The 19,473-nt window shown below is 39.6% G+C and overlaps 2 non-coding genes across 2 annotated transcripts; both read left to right on the top strand.

Moving 5' to 3' along the window:
* The first annotated feature begins 15,298 nt into the window (after window positions 1–15,298).
* LOC141625942 (small nucleolar RNA R71) lies at window positions 15,299–15,405 on the top strand. The gene has a single exon (XR_012535682.1). It is a non-coding gene; the product is annotated as a small nucleolar RNA R71 (small nucleolar RNA).
* A 3,344-nt stretch (window positions 15,406–18,749) lies between these two features.
* Window positions 18,750–18,852, top strand: LOC141625033 (small nucleolar RNA R71). The gene has a single exon (XR_012534833.1). It is a non-coding gene; the product is annotated as a small nucleolar RNA R71 (small nucleolar RNA).
* The last annotated feature ends 621 nt before the right edge of the window (window positions 18,853–19,473 follow it).

The following is a 19,473-nucleotide window of genomic DNA, read 5'->3' as shown; positions in this document are numbered from 1 at the left end:
TCATATTAACAAAGCAAAACATGATGAATAAGTGAAGATGATTAACAATAATTAAAAAGGGATTAAGAGAGTTATACCTAATGATGATTCCAAAATAATAATGCAAAGAATAAAAGAAGTACTTGATGATTGATGGAAGGTTATCAATCTCCAAATAAACCCAAATAATCTTCAATTACCCAAAATAAAAGATGAACAAAAGAGAAATTAAGGAAATGAGATTTGTATTAATATTTGATTAGAAGTTGATTACAAAATTAAAGAGAGATTAGAATAATATAAACTACACTAAAGATTGATAAGAAGAACATGATAATCTAATTAGACTAATGGGGTATTTATAGTGGGGATTAGGTGCACAAATTAGGGTTACTAAGGGCTTAAATGACGATTAAGTCCTTGAGGAATCGCTCCTCTCAAGAAAAGATGCGGGTCTCCTTTTAGCTAGTCTTCCAAAAATATGCGCATCTCAAATGAAGAAACAAGAGGACGTGCCCCTCTGGAGTACAATCCGAGCATCCAAGGGTCGGGACGAGCGGATTGGGGAGCTGCCGGACGAGCGGCTGGGTGGCTTGGACGAGTGTCCTGGGAAGCTGCTGGACGGGCGTCCCGATGGTTTGGACGAGCGTCCTGGGACTCAGCTTCCTTTTCTTGTTTTCTTCTTCAAACAATCCTCCGGGATTTTGTCGGGGATGCAAGGATCTTCTTCATCATTTCCCATCTACTACATTATGTACAAAGGCCTTCTAGTCGTGTCTTCTCTTTGATGCTTGGTCATTAGATTCGATCAATTTAGCTCTATTTTGCCATGAAAATGCAAGGTTTGTACTCCTCTCATACCAAGGAAATAAAACCTCAAATAATATGCAAAACAAAGGACTAAAGATAGTAAATGACCCAAATATGCACTAAAAAGCATAGGAACGAGGCTAATTCGGGGACTAAATATGCCCAAATATTGATCACATCAAATATCCCAAACCGAACCTTTGCTCGTCCCGAGTAAAGAGGTGACAAAACTAGGACCCTTATTTAAACTATCCTACTAATATAGCCGATATGAGACAATTAGCGGGTCTCACTCCGCCCCTTCAACTCACAAAAAGACAACCATGAGGTAGGATGTCTTCTTGCAAGGCAAGGTGGGTCTTGCCAAAATGGCGACACATCCAATCATTAAAGCACACAAAATCAAGTAATGGATGCATCTACAAAAAGAATAGCCACTTTCCTCATCTAAGTGGCGGAAATTATCTAGAGGGGAAGCAATTCAAGGATACACACTCCTTCATAGATATGGTTTCTTCAAACTACTAAGTCTAGAAGGATACCAATAAATCACCTCCAAGTTGTGTCAAGCTAGGGTACATTTGTCCTCAATCGTTAAATGCTTTTGTCAAGAATAGACTCCCTATGGTGTTAGAAACACTGGAGGATCGCGGAATTCCCCTTCTTGCCTAGACAAGAAGAAGGGTCGTCCCCTCTCTACCATGCACAAAAATGGATACGATGGATAAATGGATTAATAGTAATTGAGTTTCATTTGGGAGTTTGCTTTTGTTGTTGTCCCCCCCCCCCCCCCCCCCCCAATTTCTTGTGGCATTTGACATTTGAGAACATTTTCTTTTTGCCATTTCTTTTGATTTTTGGCATTTCAATACTTGACAACTTTTTAACTTTTTCCTTTTGAACATTTTCAAAGTCACCCCAATTAGTAACGAGGGTGCCTTATATTTGAAGCATAGGAGTTTTTCTTTTTTTTGTTACTCCTCTTTTCTTTTGATGAAATTTTGCAAACTTTTTTTTTTTGATTTTCTTGAACTCAATTTTTTGAACAATTTCTTTTTGTGCCCATTCCTTTTTTGATGACAAAATGTATGGTAGAACATGGACGAATGATGGTTGCATGGTTTCAAGGGTCACCTTGGAATAAACGGTAGCCAAGGAGTTATCACACCACAAGGTACTCTTGACTAGGCATTAATCCATGGGTCAAAGGATACTAGCATGACACATCCTAGGGTGTTTTATAAATATTCTAACAAGCAAAGTCTTAAGAAGAAAAAGCATCTACTAGGGCATATATACACTTGTCAAGCTTCCCAAATAGATGGTTTCACCAAAAAATTTCCTAAATGCAACTATCATATATACATCCTAATGCATATGCTTCTACCAACTAGTATGCCAAATAATCTAAATGCAAGTCCTAAATTCACTTTTTTTTTACCGCATCAATCAAAATAAAGCCACATAGTCATTAACATAAAGAGGAAAAAGGAGATTGGAAAGATCATACCATGCGGTCTTCAATATCCTCATGTCTCGGATGTGGCGTAGTCAATCAATGTGAACAAGGATGAACAAACACAATATATACAAAACAATATATACAAATCTATACTAAAAAGGAATGAACATGTTTTTGGATTTTCAATTTTTCAATTTTTTTGGATTTTTCGAAATTTTTGATTTTTTTTTTTGGATTTTGAATAAAAGTAAAGTTAGAATTTCCCATCCCCACACTAATATGGGCATTGTCCTCAATGGCCACTACGATAGAAAATTATGCAATGATTATGCATGATTTCTAAACTAAATGCAAGCTATACTAAGCTACACTACATGATGCATGTGTTTTTTTTATGGCAGAGAGTATAATTTAAATTAGCTCCCGATGCATATGCATGGACTTCCCCAAACCAAAATAGACATTATTTCTAACGTCATGAATTTCGGGGGAGTTTATGCACATGGAATGCAATGCATGAAAACTAAAGATTGTCATTTTGGATTTTACAAGTTGGGAACAAAGATAAAGAACACCTTAATGAAGCCAAGGTGTTAGTCCTCCAATGTTGCTAGGACTCCACAAAATGAATGATCAAGATAAAATAAAAACAAGAGAAGTAGACAAACCATAAGGGAGGTGTAAGAATGTAGGAGCCTCCAAAGTTTGCTAATCCTCACCCATTGTATCATCATCATCATCATCATCGCCAGAGGCATCATCAACCTCCATAGATGTGGAATCATGCCCACTCTCACTTTCACTTGCTTGTTCTTCCTCACTTTCCTCTTCCTCTTCTTGAGCCTCTTCTTCTTGAACCTCTTCTTGGTCACCACCCTCTTCAACAACCATCTCCTCTCTACCCGGTCTACTACCACTAGGAATTCTAGGAAAGAATACTTCCCTATCCGCCCAACTAGGCAAAGGACAAGACAGATCAAGAAGTCCTTGCCTAGCTAGATGTAGGAGGGGCGGATATTGGGCCTTGTAAGCATCCACTCTATCATTGTAAGCTTGCTTATGCATTTCCCTCATGAGTAGTGTCAAGTAATCATTTCCCACTTCGACATCTTTGGGTTTGAACTCGTGGTATTCAAATGGGTAAGGTGGGGTGATAATGGAGGAGGAGGGCTCGGAAATTTTGCTCCTTTGTTGTTGAATGATATACTCGGTCTCTTCGGAGAGTGGGAGAAGGTAGTTCGGTCGGTGAACATTCAATCGGCAAATTTTAGAAGGCAAGGTGAAGGATCTAGCTTCATTTGTTAACCACCCATATTTGTCGCCAAGAGTGTCGTGCTTGACCCACTTGAACTTGTGAATCATGGTGTCCATATCAACAAGATGGCCTCCTTTAACCGGCACATAAGTGTTGTTTTTTGTTGAAATCCCGGTTAAAATGCCTAGCCAAATTATATTGACAATAAAGGCAGTGCCTTCTTTGCCACAATCGACATTAAGCTATCGTTCAACCAAAAGTCTTAGAGCATTGTATGGCTTGGTAAATTCCCACCCAATGTTCAAGGCCGACTTAAGAAGAATACAATCGAGTTTGGTAAGATGATTTGTGCCATTTCTAGCTATCAAAGTATTCCTAATGACCTTATGCCATACTCTAATGCCCGGATGGTGGACTAAGAGAGCACGACAATCATGAAAGCGCACGAATTTCTTTCCGGAAATTTCCATCCAAAGAGGAGCGGGGTCATACTTGATAGGAGTCTTTGTATATTTCGGATTATCACTAAGGCCTAATATCTTACCCAATTCGCCATAAGTTATTCGTCTATCAACATTTTCAAGACGAAACTCGATTTGGTTCGAGTCTCCACCCTTGTGACTTTCAAAGAACTTAAAAATTCCAAGGTGAGGGAGGAGTATGTCAATTCTTTTATTGTAAACAATTTACCCAATCCCATAGACTCAAAGAAGGTTGAACACCCAATTTTGACAATGCATCTTCACAAATAAACTTAGTAGGCATAATGGTTTTCTTAGCAAAGAGAATGAATTTCTTCCTATGAGAGTCGGAAGTGAAAGTTACCTCCGGATAATTGGATAATTGTTCAATGACCGGAGTTGTTGATGTTGTAGCTTCCATAGGGGGACCTTGTTGTTAAACCTTCAACCTTGCCTCATGGACTACCAAAGCCTTTGACAATTGTTTTGCTTGAAGAGCTAGTTGTCTTTTGGAAAGTGTCTTCTTTGGGGGTGCCTTGTTACCTCCTTTAGTTCTTGCCATTCTCCTTTGCTTGATTACACTAATGAAAGATTGAAATCTTCAATTTTTAGGTACACCCAAATCGATTTAGGATGAATGTTGCTTTGTATCCTAAAAATCGACTCAAAGGTTGAAGATTTTGGTGTTTGAATCACTTGTTGCAAAAGGAGTGATTAATTTTTGTTGTGAGAAAGTTTGGATTTGATTTGGTTGAGGAAATCAGATTTTGTTGATGGAGAGGATGAGGGTTTTTGGGTAGTGGGTAGTGTTTGTATGTTGAAGAAATGAGAATGAATGGGACAAAAGGGGTTTAAATGAACCGTTATATTTGAAAGCGCAGCAGAGGACGAGCGGACCAGGCATCGGGACGGGCGGATTCCTCAATGTTTGGCTCATGAAAAGACGCCACAGGATGAGCGTCTTGCTTCTAAGACGAGTGGATTCCTTGGGTAGGGACGAGCGTCTTTCTGGGTGGACGTTCGGATTCCTTTACAGAGAAAATCCGAGATTTTTGCCATTAAAAAGACGAGCGTCTTTTGTGAAGGACGACCATCCAGAACAAGAAGAGCGGATTCTCAGTTGAGACGCTCGGATTCTTTTACAGATTATGTTTTTGTATTCTGCAGCTCTACCAGACGAGCGTCTGGTGACTTTGGACGCTTGGGTTCTTCAGGACGAGCGGATTCTCCGTTTGGACACTCGGATTCCTCCTTGGCCACACGGATTCAGGTCCATCCGTGGGTACATCATAACCCGTGTCATTATCATTCTTCAATTCTCGTGTTCTTCATTGTAGGGGCACTACAAAGGCATGAATAGCCTAGGCAATTGCTATCCCCACACTAAGGTAAATCACTACACATCAATAAAATCATAAGTCCCTCCCTCACTTCTCTCAAAATGATGAATATCTTGATCAAGGCACAAAAATACAAACCCAAAAATGACAAAAATGCAATGTAATAATTGAAATACAAGTTATGGAGTTAGAATATTTACAAATGGTGGTTTAGGGAGGACTCCACCAAACTCTCATCCAATGTGAGATGTCAAGGGGGCATGTTCAAGGTGTTGTTGATGTTACTCAACATCTTGAAGAAGTAGTCGAAAGCTTGCTCACTATCATGATAAAGGTCCTCAATAGATTTTTGCACTTGTTGTTCTCCGTGATGGTCTTGGTTCATAGCATTGCCAATATAGGGATTGAATATTCCTTCGAACTCATCATCCCAAAGACCGCAAACTTCGTCTACTTTATCATTAAAAATTTCTTGAGTTGATAGAGACAACTCTCTTTCTTTCTTGTCTTGGCCAATGAGGCCATCTTCTTCACTTGTCATGAGTGAGCTTTTCAAGCTCTCATTTCTGCTATTTCCTTGCTCTTTTGATGGAGCATCATCCACTTTCTTTTTCCATTCCAACTTCTTCCTATCATCCTTCCGGCTATAGTGATCAACCATAAAGCACGGCTCATGCAATCGGGGATCTCTCATGGTCTTGTCAAGATTGAAAGTGATGGTTTCATCTCCCACTTCAAGGGTGAGCTCTCCATGCTTCACATCAATCACCGCTCCTGCGGTGTTCAAGAAAGGTCTTCCTAAGATAATAGGAATGTTGGAGTCTTCTTCCATGTCAACATTAACAAAATCCACCGGGATGAAGAATTTTCCAATTCTCACGGGAACATCTTCCCATACCCCTAAGGGTGTTTTTATTGACCCATCCGCCATTTGAAACATGATGTTGGTATATTTGAGTTCTCCCATTCCTATCCTCTTGCTAACCGAATATGGCATGACACTACCACTTGCCCCAAGGTCACATAGAGCTTTGTTGATTGTAGTGTCACCAATAGTGCATGGAATGGAAAAACTTCCCGGATCCTTGAGTTTCGGAGGTGAACTCCCTTAAAGGATGGCACTACTCACCGTAGTGAAGGCAATAGTCTCAAGTTTCCGGATTGATTTCTTCTTCATAAGGATGTCCTTCATGTACTTTACATAGGCCGGAACGTGATTGATCAATTCCGTGAAAGGAATCGAGACTTCTAAATTCTTTACAATTTCCATGAATTTTCCAAGTTGGTCATCAAACTTAGGCTTAGCTTGACGACTCGAGAATGGAAGTCTAATCACAATCGGCTCCTTCTCTTTGGCCTTTTCTTCACTTTTCTTTGAACCTTCTTGATTGGCGGGTTCTTCTTCCCTAGAGTTTTGCACAACTCTTTCCTTGTCACTAGCTTCCACAACTTCATCCTCAACTTGCTTCTTTGGTCCTTCATATCTCGTACCTGATCGGAGCCATTTCGTGTTCACAATTAAGCATATGTGGTCGTTGGTCAATGGTCGATACAAAACACAATTTATACTTCACAAACAACTCTACAATTAGTAAAGAGGCAAGTAAAGGTCGGATCCCAAGGGACGGGTATTGAAATGAAGATTCTATTGTAACTAGTGGTGTCTAGGGGTGTCACAAATTGGGTTGATGTAGAAGGTTACTAAACTAAGATAGCAATGAAAATAAACTAACAAGATAAATAAAATAAGGGTGTAAACAATTGATTAAAAGCACTAGGGTGTCATGGGTTCATAGGGGAATCATGGGATATGATCATACAAACATGTTCTCAAATTATAAGCAAGCAATTATTGTTGTGATGGATTGAGTTGGGTTATATCTTACAATCCTAGGAAAGTTTGGGTCCCGGAGCCGAATCTCTTGGATTGTACAACACCTACAAGTCGACTTAATCTTCCCTACTTAACACATGCATGGTCTAACAAGACTCGAGTTGGGTTATGTCTTACAAGTCAAGTTGAAAGGATAGAAGATGATAGTAAATGCAAGGATTCATAGGCTTAGCATTTCATCAAATATAACATGTGCATGTATTAAGATCAAAACAAGCAAGCAAATAAGATATGAAAGCATATTAATTTAAGCATGAATCATTCCCCATGTTGGTTTCCCTAATCACCCATTAAACCCTAGCTAAGAGACTACTCACTCATTATCATATTGATCATGCTAGAAAGGTTGTCAATCATACTAACATAATGAAACATGATGAAAAAAATGAAAGTAATTAGCAATAATTAAAAAGGGATTAAGAGATTATACCTACTAATGATTCCAATAATAAAGCAAGAATAATAGAAGTACTTGAATCCTAGATTGAGAGGTTGTCAATCTCCCAATAATAACCCAAATAATCTTCAATTACCCAAAATAAAGTAAGAACAAGAGAGAGATTAAAGAACTAAAACTTGGATTAAAACTTGATTAATATTTGATTACAATATTGAAGAGAGATTTGATTGATATTAACTACACTAATTATTGATAAGAAGAACATGCTCCTCTAATTAGACTAATGGGGTATTTATAGTGAAAATTAGGGAGGATGCATTAGGGTTAACTAAGGGCTAAACTAGTAATTACACTTTTTAAGTTGAGCAAGGAGCCTCCGGGATTATCCGAGAGAAGGGCTTCTCTTATCGATGCTTGAGGAATGAAAACGTCTTTGTCTTTGTGATCCGTGCGGATGGGAGTCGGGACGGCCGGATCTGGGCTGAGGAATCCGAGCGGATTCTTGGGCAAGACGCTCGGATTGGCGAGGGGAATCCGAGCGGATTCTGTGCGGGACGCTCGGATTAGCGAGGACGGACGGATTCTCTACAATCCGTTCGGATTGTAGTTCAGCAACTTTCCTTCTTCTTTTTCTTCCCTTTTCTTCATGAATTCCTTGGGGATTTCCTTGGGGACTCAAGGATCCTTTTCTCAACATTGCTCTTCTACTATGCTATGTACAAAGGCCTTCTAGTCTTGTCTCTCCTTGATGCTTGGTCATTGAATATGATCAATTTAGCCTTGTTTTGCCATGAAAATGCAAGATTCTTACTCCTTTCCTACCAAGAGATCAAAATCTCAAAGAATATGCAAAACAAAGAACTAAAGATAAGAAATGACCCAAATAGGCACTAAAAAGCATGAAAACAATGGTAATTCGGGGGCTAAATGTGCGCCAATTATGGTCGCATCAAATATCCCCAAACCGAACCTTTGCTCGTCCCGAGTAAAGAGGTGACAAAGACTAGGACCAATACTAACCTAACCTAATAATAATAGCCGATATGAGATAATTAGCGGGTCTCACTCCGCCCCTTCAACTCACAACAAGACAACCATGAGGTAGGATGCCTTCTTGCAAGGCAAGGTGGGTCTTGCCAAAATGGCGACACATCCAAACTTTAAAGCACACAAAAACACATAATGGATGCATCTACAAAAAGAATAGCCACTTTCCTCATCTAAGTGGCGGAAATTATCTACAAGGGAAGCAATTCAAGGGTACACAATCCTTCATAGATGCAATTTGTTCAAACTACTAAGCCTAGAAGGATACCAATAAATCACCTCCAAAAGGTGTCAAGCTAGGGTACCTTTGTCCTCAATCGTTAAATGCTTTTGTCAAGAGTAGACTCCCTATGGTGTTAGAAACACTGGAGGATCGCGGAATTCCCCCTCTTGCCTAGACAAGAAGAAGGGTCGTCCCCTCTCTACCATGCACAAAAATGGATATGATGGATAAAGGGATCAATAGATGTTTGAGTTTCATTTTGGGAGTTTGCTTTCATTTTTTTGTTTTTCCCCCCAAATTTCTTTGGCATTTGACTTTTTGAGAACACTTTCTTTGCCATTTCTTTTGATTTTTGGCATTTCAATACTTGACAACTTTTTGAATTTCTTTTTTTTTTGAACATTTTCAAAGTCACCCCAATTAGTAACGAGGGTGCCTTGTTTTTGAAGCTTTAGGAGTCTATTTTTGCTCCTCTTTTCATTTGATGCATTTTTGCAAACTTTCTTTCACTTTTCATTTCATTGAACTCAAATTGATTTCTTTTTGTGCCCATTCCCCTTGATGACAAAAATGTGGTAGAACATGGATGAATGATAGAAGTATGCATGGTTTCAAGGGTCACCTTGGAATAAACGGTAGCCAAGGAGTTATCACACCACAAGGTACTCTTGACTAGGCCTTAAACCATGGGTCAAAGGATACTAGCATGACACATCCTAGGGTGTTTTACAAGTATTCTAACAAGCAAAGTCTTAAGAATAAAAAGCATCTACTAGGGCCTATATACACTTGTCAAGCTTCCCAAATAGACGGTTTCGCAAAATTTTTCTAACATGCGAACTATATGCCATGATGCAACTAACATATAAACATCCTAATGCATATGATTCTACCAACTAATATGCCAAATAAACTAAATGCAATCCTAAGTTCACATTGTTTTTACCGCATCAATCAAAATAAAGCCACATAGTCATTAACATAAAGAGGAAAAAGGAGATTGGAAAGATCATACCATGCGGTCTTCAATATCCTCATGTCTCGGATGTGGCGTAGTCAATCAAAGTGAACAAGGATGAAACAAACACAATATATACAAGACAATATATACAAAGGAAATGAACTTGTTTTTGGTTTTTCAATTTTTCAAATTTTTATGGTTTTTGAAATTTTTCAATTTTTATGGTTTTTGAATAAAAGTTAAGTGTTAGAATTCCCATCCCCACACTAATATGGGCATTGTCCTCAATGGCCAAAATGATGGAAATTATGCAAGAATGATGCATGATTTCTATACTAAATGCAATTCTACACTAAGCTATACTACATGATGCATGGTTTTTGTTATGACGGAGAGGATAATTTAAATTACCTCCCGTTGCGTATGCATTAACTTCCCCAAACCAAGTAAGACACTATTGCTAATGTCAAAGCATGGGGGAGTTCATGCACATGCTATGCTATGCATGAAACTAGATTGTCATTTTGGATTTTACAAAAGTGGGAACAATAAAGAACACCTCAAAGGAACCGAGGTGTGAGTCCTTTGATGTTGCTAGGACTAAACCAACAATGATCAAAATGAAATAAAATACAAAGAGATATAGACAAACCGTGGGAGAGTAGGAATCTCCAAGGCTAGTCTTCCATCATGCTATTATCATCACCACTTCCCTCATGAGAAGTGGTCACATTGCCACTTTCCTTGGCACTTTCTTCTTTGCTTTCTTCACCATCATCTTCCTCATCATTATCTTCACCATCTCTTTCTTCATCTCCACTTGCTTCTTCCTCAATATTATCATCAATCTCCTCATCATTTCCAACAACCTCATTGTCATCCACCACGTCCCTAGATGCACCCGGAAACAAGGCTTCTTTATCCGCCCAACTAGGCAAAGGACAAGATGGATCGAGGAGTCCTTGCCTAGCTAGATGTAGGAGGGAAGGATATTGAGCCAAATAAGCATTCTTCCGATCTTCATAAGCTTGCTTGTGCATGGCTTGCATAAGAAGAGTTACATAGTCTTTCCCAATTTCAACTCCTTGCGGTTTGAACTCTTCATAATCATAGGGGTAAGGTGGTATAACAATGGAAGAGGAGGGAGTTTCATGATCACCCTTTTGTTGTTGAATGATGTACTCGGCTTCTTCGGATAGGGGAAGTAAATAGTTGGTCCGGTGGACACTAAGACGGCAAATCTTTGCGGGTAAAGTGAATGATCGAGCCTCACTTGTAAGCCACCCATACTTGGTATCAAGGGAATTGTGAGCAACCCACTTAAACTTGTTAATCAAGGTGGACATATCAATAAGATGGCCACCATCCTTAGCCTTGTACTTGCTATCCTTATTGAAATTAGGATCAAAGTGCTTGGCTAGGACCGTGACAAGGCCGCCATTAACAATTACGGTTTGACCCTTCTTCCCACTATCTACATGGAGCCATCTATCAACCAATAGCCTCAAAGAATTGTAAGGCTTGGTGTGAATTCTTCCAATATTCAAAGTTGATTCAAGGAGAATAAAATCGAGTCCCGTGAAATGATTGGTGTCTTTCCTAGCAATTATGGTATTTCCCACAACTTTGTGCCATATTCTTATGCCCGGATGATGGACCAAAAGAGCACGACAAGCTTTAAAATCCTCAAATTTCTTCCCGGAGATTGCCTCCCAAAGAGGCTCGGGATCATACTTCCCATATTGCTTATAGAATTTATGTTCATCGCTAAGACCCAAAATTGCACCCAATTCCGGAAAGGTAATGCGTCTACTAGTGTTAGCTAGACGAAACTCAATATTTTCCCTATTCTCAACTTTTGTCACTTTTAAAGAACTTAAGAATTCCAAGACAAGGGAGGGGTATGTTACTTCCTTCATTTCAAACAATTTCTTTAAACCCATGGCATTGAAAAAGACTCTTGTTTGTTCAAGAACACCCAACTTCTCTAAAGCATCTTGGCATATGAATTTGGTGGATTGAATTTGTTTCATAGCAAACTTGACAAATGTATTTCTATGGGAATCGGAAATGAATGTTACCTCCGGATAATGCAAGAGTTGATTAATTACCGGAGTAGAGGGTGATGCTTCCATAGAAATTTGTTGAGGTTGTTGCGCTTCCAAGCTTGGTGTTGATACCACCATTGCCAAAGCTTTCTTCATTTGTAGAGCTTTTTGCCTTTGAGAGAGAGTTGTAGTCTTTGGTGCCTTTGTTGCCTTTGCTTTTGCTTTTGTTGCTCCCTTTGTTCTTGCCATTTGATGAGCTAACCAAGAAAAAGATCAAAAATCTTCAATTTGTAGAATGCCCAAATCGATTTTGAAGGTGAAAGGCTTTGCCTTTATGAGAACAAAAATCAATTCAAAGGTGAAGATTTTGTGCTTGGTTTTGATTGTTAATAAAGATGGAGTGATTGATTTGTTATTTGAAAGATGGTTTGATTTGATTTTGGTGAGTTTTGTTGAGGGTTTTTGTTTTTGAGATGGAGAGGATGAGGGTTTTGATGTTATGGGTAGTGTTTATGAGTGAATGAATGAATGAATGAAGGTGGGATGGGTATTTAAAGAACTCGACAATATTAGGACGCAGGGGCAATCCGTGCGGATTAGGCGCAATCCGCTCGGATTCTTCAGCTTCAAATTTTCAAAAATCCCGCCTAGAGACGGGCGGATTCTGGGGAATCCGCTCGGATTCTTCTGAGATGAGACGGGCGGATTTTGCTTAGGACGGACGGATTCTTGTCCAGAGATTTTTCTTTGTTTTTCTTCAGCTGCAAGACGGGCGGATTGTTCACAAGACGGACGGATTCTGTGAGACGGGCGTCTTTCCAGAAATCCGCTCGGATTCTTCAACAGTCAAGAATTTTGCAGTTTTCAGCTCAGCCCAAGACGGGCGTCTTCTCAGCAGGACGCTCGGATCCTCTGCAGACGGGCGGATTCTTAGGAATCCGCTCGGATTGGTCCTTGTGTACACGGATTCAGTTCCATCCGTGCACCAATGCATTCCCTTATCATTCTTTCTTTCTTTCTTTCAAATCTTGTGTTCTTCATTGTGGGGGCACTACTAAGGCATGAATAGCCTAGGCAATTGCCATCCCCACACTAAGGTAAAGCACTACACATCAATGAAAATCATTAGTCCCTCCCTCACTTCTCTCTTTTCATGACAATTATTTTGATCAAAGTAAATAAAATCCAAAAATGACAAAAATGCAATACAAAAATTGAAATGTAAGTTAGGGAGTTAGAAATATTTACAAGTGGTGGTTTAGGGAGGACTCCACCAAACTCTCATTCTTGATGAGATGTCAAGGAGGCATGTTCAAGGTGTTGTTGATGTTGCTCAACACCTTGAGGAAGTAATCAAAAGCTTGTTCATTGTTATGGTAGAGGTCCTCAATAGACCGTGGCCCTTGTTGTTGATCATGATCAATGGCATGCCCAATGTAGGGATTAAAGATCCCTTCAAATTCGTCGTCCCAAAGACCACAAACTTCATTGAGTTGATCATTGAAAATCTCTTGCTTAGATGGAGACAACTCTCCCAATTTCTTTTCTTGGCCTATGAGGCCATCATCTTCTTCCTTGGTTGATTTTGATGAGCTTTGCAAGCTCTCTTTGTCACAATTCACTTGCTCTTTGAATGGAGCATCTTCAACTTTCTTCCTCCATTGGAGTTCCGATTTCTTCTTCTCATCTTTCCTATATAATGATCAATCATGAAACATGGCTCATGCAAACGAGGAGCTCTCATGGTCTTGTCAAGATTAAAAGTTATGCTTTCATCTCCTACTTCTAGAGTGAGCTCTCCATGTTTCACATCAATCACCGCACCCGCGGTGTGTAGGAAAGGTCTTCCTAAGATGATTGGAATGTTGGAATCTTCCTCCATATCAACTATGCATTTAAGTCCACCGGGATGAAAAACTTCCCAATTCGCACGGGGACATCTTCCCATATCCCTAGCGGTGTCTTCGTCGATCTATCGGCCATTTGAAGAGTGATATTGGTACATTTAAGCTCTCCCATTCCCAACCTTTTACTTACCGAGTACGGCATGACACTCACACTAGCCCCTAGATCACATAAGGCTTTGTTGATCGTTGTGTCGCCAATGGTACACGGTATTGAGAAGCTTCCCGGATCCTTTAATTTTGGAGGTGAACTCCCTTGAAGTATTGCACTACTCACCTTAGTGAAGGCGATAGTCTCAAGTTTCCGGATTGACTTCTTCTTTGTGAGGATATCTTTCATGTACTTTGCATAGGCCGGGACGTGATTGATTAATTCCGTGAAAGGAATTGAGACTTCTAAGTTCTTCACAATTTCCATGAACTTTCCAAGTTGATCATCAAATTTAGGCTTGGCTTGACGACTTGGAAAAGGAAGTCTAATCACAATGGGCTCCTTTTCTTTGGCTTTGTCTTCATTTTTCTTTGAGTTTTCTTCTTTTGATGATTCCCCTTCTTTGGGACCTTGCACCACAACTTCATTCTCACTAGCTCTCACAACTTCATCCTCAACTTGCTCCTTCGGTGCTTCATATCTTGTACCACTTCTCAAGTGAATGGCACTAACCGTTTCATGTCTAGGGGGGTTACTTTGTGGTGGTAATTGCCCCTTTTGTCTTTGTGAGCTTGAAGATGCTAGTTGGGTCAATTGCGTTTCCAACATCTTGGTGTGAGCTAGAATGTTGTTGATGGTGGTGTCTTTTGCTTGGCTATCTTTTTGCATTTGGGTGAAAAATTCTTGTTGATTCTTTTGCATTTGGAGGACCGCTTTTTGGACATCAAAACTTTGGTCATTGTGGTGATTGTATGGGTTTTGATTTTGGTAACCTTGGTTTTGATTGTAAAAGGGTCTTTGATTTTGATTTCTCATGGGTGGTGGAGTGTATGTTGTTTGAGGGTTTTGAACATTTTGGCTTTTGTATGAGAGATTTGGATGGAACTTGGTGTTTTCATTGTAAAAATTTGAATAAGGGGTACCACTTTTGTAGGCTTGGAAAGCATTAACTTGTTCGGTTGTTCCCCTACATTCGCTTGAGTCATGACCCAAGGTTCCACAATTCTCACATATCCCGCTTGGGATTGATGAGGATGCCGTCATGGCATTGACATGATGCTTTGATGATTTTGAGCTTTCCTCAAGTCTAGCCATAGCTTGTTCAAACTTCAAGTTGATTGTGTCAATGTGAGCACTAAGTTGAGCACCCAATTGAGTAACGGTGTCCACTTCATACTTTCCTCCTCTAGTAGCCTTGCGAGGCCTACTATATTGCGAATTATGGACCGCCATTTCCTCAATCTTGTTCCATGTTTGATTGTCATCAACTTCGGTGAACATTCCATTTGATCCCATATTGAGAATGTTCCTAGAATCTTCATATAAACCATTCCAAAATTGTTGCACTAAAAACCATTCGCTAAGTCCATGGTGAGGACATGAGCGACAAATACCTTTGAACCGCTCCCAAGCTTCATACAAAGATTCTTCATCCCTTTGCTTAAAACCCGTAATTTGAGCTCTTAGCATATTGGTCTTTTCCGGTGGGTAGAATTTTTTGTAGAAAGCTAGAGCTAGCTTCTTCCAAGAATCTATTCCAAGGGTGGCCTTATCAAGGCCCTTCAACCATTGCTTTGCGGTGCCGATTAACGAAAAAGGAAATAAGACCCATCTTATTTGGTCTTGAGTCACGCCCGTTTGAGAGATAGCTTCACAATAATCACAAAATGTTTCCATATGAGAATGAGGGTCCTCACTAGGCATTCCCCCGAATTGGCTCCTCTCAACTAGTTGGATGAAGGCGGACTTGGCAATAAAGTTTCCGGTAAGATGTTGTGGGGTAGGAGTACCATTTGGTAGATCCTCCTCGGTGGGTATAGAGTGTGACGAGAATTTAGGCATTGTAGGTGGATTTTGTGTGGTATTGTTTAATGGGTTCTCTTCTCCTTCTATTGCGAAAGGATTGACAAACTCACTAGTGGGTTGAACAACTTCACCAACACCTCCCAAATTCCTCCTAACAAGTCTCCTATTATTCGTCAAGGTTCTTTCGATTTCACGGTCAAAAGGTAACAAATCTCTTTGTAACCTTCTAGACATGCAAAATATCAAACAACTCAAAAACAATTAGAACAAACCTTGAGGAGTTTTACTTCCCCAAGGTGAAGAAAGACACAATTAAAAACAATAAAAGAAATCTTAAATCAATTAAACACCGTCCCCGGCAACGGCGCCATTTTTGATCGGAGCCATTTCGTGTTCACAATTAAGCATATGTGGTCGTTGGTCAATGGTCGATACAAAACACAATTTATACTTCACAAACAACTCTACAATTAGTAAAGAGGCAAGTAAAGGTCGGATCCCAAGGGACGGGTATTGAAATGAAGATTCTATTGTAACTAGTGGTGTCTAGGGGTGTCACAAATTGGGTTGATGTAGAAGGTTACTAAACTAAGATAGCAATGAAAATAAACTAACAAGATAAATAAAATAAGGGTGTAAACAATTGATTAAAAGCACTAGGGTGTCATGGGTTCATAGGGGAATCATGGGATATGATCATACAAACATGTTCTCAAATTATAAGCAAGCAATTATTGTTGTGATGGATTGAATTGGGTTATATCTTACAATCCTAGGAAAGTTTGGGTCCCGGAGCCGAATCTCTTGGATTGTACAACACCTACAAGTCGACTTAATCTTCCCTACTTAACACATGCATGGTCTAACAAGACTCGAGTTGGGTTATGTCTTACAAGTCAAGTTGAAAGGATAGAAAATGATAGTAAATGCAAGGATTCATAGGCTTAGCATTTCATCAAATATAACATGTGCATGTATTAAGATCAAAACAAGCAAGCAAATAAGATATGAAAGCATATTAATTTAAGCATGAATCATTCCCCATGTTGGTTTCCCCTAATCACCCATTAAACCCTAGCTAAGAGACTACTCACTCATTATCATATTGATCATGCTAGAAAGGTTGTCAATCATACTAACATAATGAAACATGATGAAAAAAATGAAAGTAATTAGCAATAATTAAAAAGGGATTAAGAGATTATACCTACTAATGATTCCAATAATAAAGCAAGAATAATAGAAGTACTTGAATCCTAGATTGAGAGGTTGTCAATCTCCCAATAATAACCCAAATAATCTTCAATTACCCAAAATAAAGTAAGAACAAGAGAGAGATTAAAGAACTAAAACTTGGATTAAAACTTGATTAATATTTGATTACAATATTGAAGAGAGATTTGATTGATATTAACTACACTAATTATTGATAAGAAGAACATGCTCCTCTAATTAGACTAATGGGGTATTTATAGTGAAAATTAGGGAGGATGCATTAGGGTTAACTAAGGGCTAAACTAGTAATTACACTTTTTAAGTTGAGCAAGGAGCCTCCGGGATTATCCGAGAGAAGGGCTTCTCTTATCGATGCTTGAGGAATGAAAACGTGCTGTGCTGTGATCCGTGCGGATGGGAGTCGGGACGGCCGGATCTGGGCTGAGGGATCCGAGCGGATTCTTGGGCAAGACGCTCGGACTGGCGAGGGGGAATCCGAGCGGATTCCTTTGCGGGACGCTCGGATTGGCGAGGACGGACGGATTCTCTACAATCCGTTCGGATTGTAGTTCAGCAACTTTCCTTCTTCTTTTTCTTCCCTTTTCTTCATGAATTCCTTGGGGATTTCCTTGGGGACTCAAGGATCCTTTTCTCAACATTGCTCTTCTACTATGCTATGTACAAAGGCCTTCTAGTCTTGTCTCTCCTTGATGCTTGGTCATTGAATATGATCAATTTAGCCTTGTTTTGCCATGAAAATGCAAGATTCTTACTCCTTTCCTACCAAGGGATCAAAATCTCAAAGAATATGCAAAACAAAGAACTAAAGATAAGAAATGACCCAAATAGGCACTAAAAAGCATGAAAACAATGGTAATTCGGGGGCTAAATGTGCGCCAATTATGGTCGCATCAGTACCACTCCTCAAGTGAATGGCACTAACCGTTTCATGTCTTGGGGGATTACTTTGAGGTGGTAATTGCCCCTTTTGTCTTTGAGAGTTTGAAGATGCTAGTTGGGTCAATTGGGTTTACAACATTTTTGTGTGGGCTAGGATGTTGTTGATGGTGATGTCTTTTGCTTGGCTATGTTTTTGCATTTAAGTGAAAAATTCTTGTTGATTCTTTTGCATTTGGAGGACCACTTTTTGAACATTAAAACCTTGGTCATTTTGTTGATTGTATGGAGTTTGATTTTGATAACCTTGGTTTTGGTTGAAAACGGGTCTTTGATTTTGGTTTCTCATGGGAGGTGGGGTGTATGTTGGTTGAGGGTTTTGAACATTTTGGCTTTTGTATGAGAGATTTGGGTGGAATTTGGTGTTTTCATTGTAATAGTTGGAATAAGGGATACCACTTTTGTATGCTTTAAAAGCATTCACTTGCTCATTTGTTCCCCTACATTCACTTTGGTCATGCCCCAAAGTTCCACAATTCTCACATATCCCACTTGGGATTGATGAAGATGCCACCATGGCATTAACATGATGCTTTGGTGATTTTGAGGCTTCTTCAAGCTTAGCCATAGCCTTCTAAAACTTCAAGTTGATGGTATCAATATGAGCGCTAAGTTGAGCACCCAAATGAGTAATAGAGTCCACTGCATGCTTTCCTCCTTTAGTGACCTTGTGAGGTCTACTATATTTTGAATTATGGACCGCCATTTCCTCAATCTTGTTCCTAGTTTGATTATCGTCAACTTCGGTGAACATACCATTTGATCTCATGTTGAGAATGTTTCTTGATTCTTCATAAAGACCATTCCAAAATTGTTGTACCAAGAACCACTCGCTAAGTCCATGATGAGGACATGAGCGACAAATTCCTTTGAATCGCTCCCAAGCTTCATACAAAGATTCTTCGTCCCTTTGCTTAAAACCCGTTGAGCTCTTAGCATGTTAGTCTTTTCCGGAGGGTAGAATTTTTTGTAGAAAGCTAGAGCCAACTTATTCCAAGAGTTGAAGATTTTGCAATAAAATTGTGACAGGGAGGAAGGAGTTGCAGGATCAGTGGATCTATGATTTGTGTGGAGGATGAAGATGGCGCCGCTGGCTTTCTTTTTCTCTCCCTCCTGGGATTTGTTGTTAAAAGGAAATAGGGTAAGAGTTTGGTTTTGTCGGTGGTCGTAAGTGATCCTTGGGCCAGTCTGTTTTTTCTTACTCGTTTGTCGCGTGTTTTTTTTGCTTAGGCCCAATTCGTTGGGTCGTCTTAACACGATGTATGGTCACGTTCTCCTTTTGATTTAATGAAAAGCTTACATTTTATCAAAAAAAAAAAAAAAAACTTATTCCAAGAGTCAATTCCAAGAGCGGCCTTATCAAGGCTCTTCAACCATTGTTTCGCAGTACCAATTAGAGAAAAAGGAAATAAGACCCATCGAATTTGGTCTTGAGTCACTCCGGTTTGTGAAATTGCATCACAATAGTCACAAAAAGTTTCCATGTGGGAATGAGGGTCTTCACTAGGCACCCCCCCAAATTGGCTTCTTTCGACTAATTGGATAAATGCGTATTTTGCA

The sequence above is a fragment of the Silene latifolia genome, chromosome X (assembly GCF_048544455.1).
Source record: "Silene latifolia isolate original U9 population chromosome X, ASM4854445v1, whole genome shotgun sequence".
Classification (NCBI taxonomy): Eukaryota; Viridiplantae; Streptophyta; class Magnoliopsida; order Caryophyllales; family Caryophyllaceae; genus Silene; species Silene latifolia.
The sequence above is the reverse complement of the archived record's forward strand: the minus strand, read 5'-3'. Positions and strand labels throughout refer to the sequence as shown.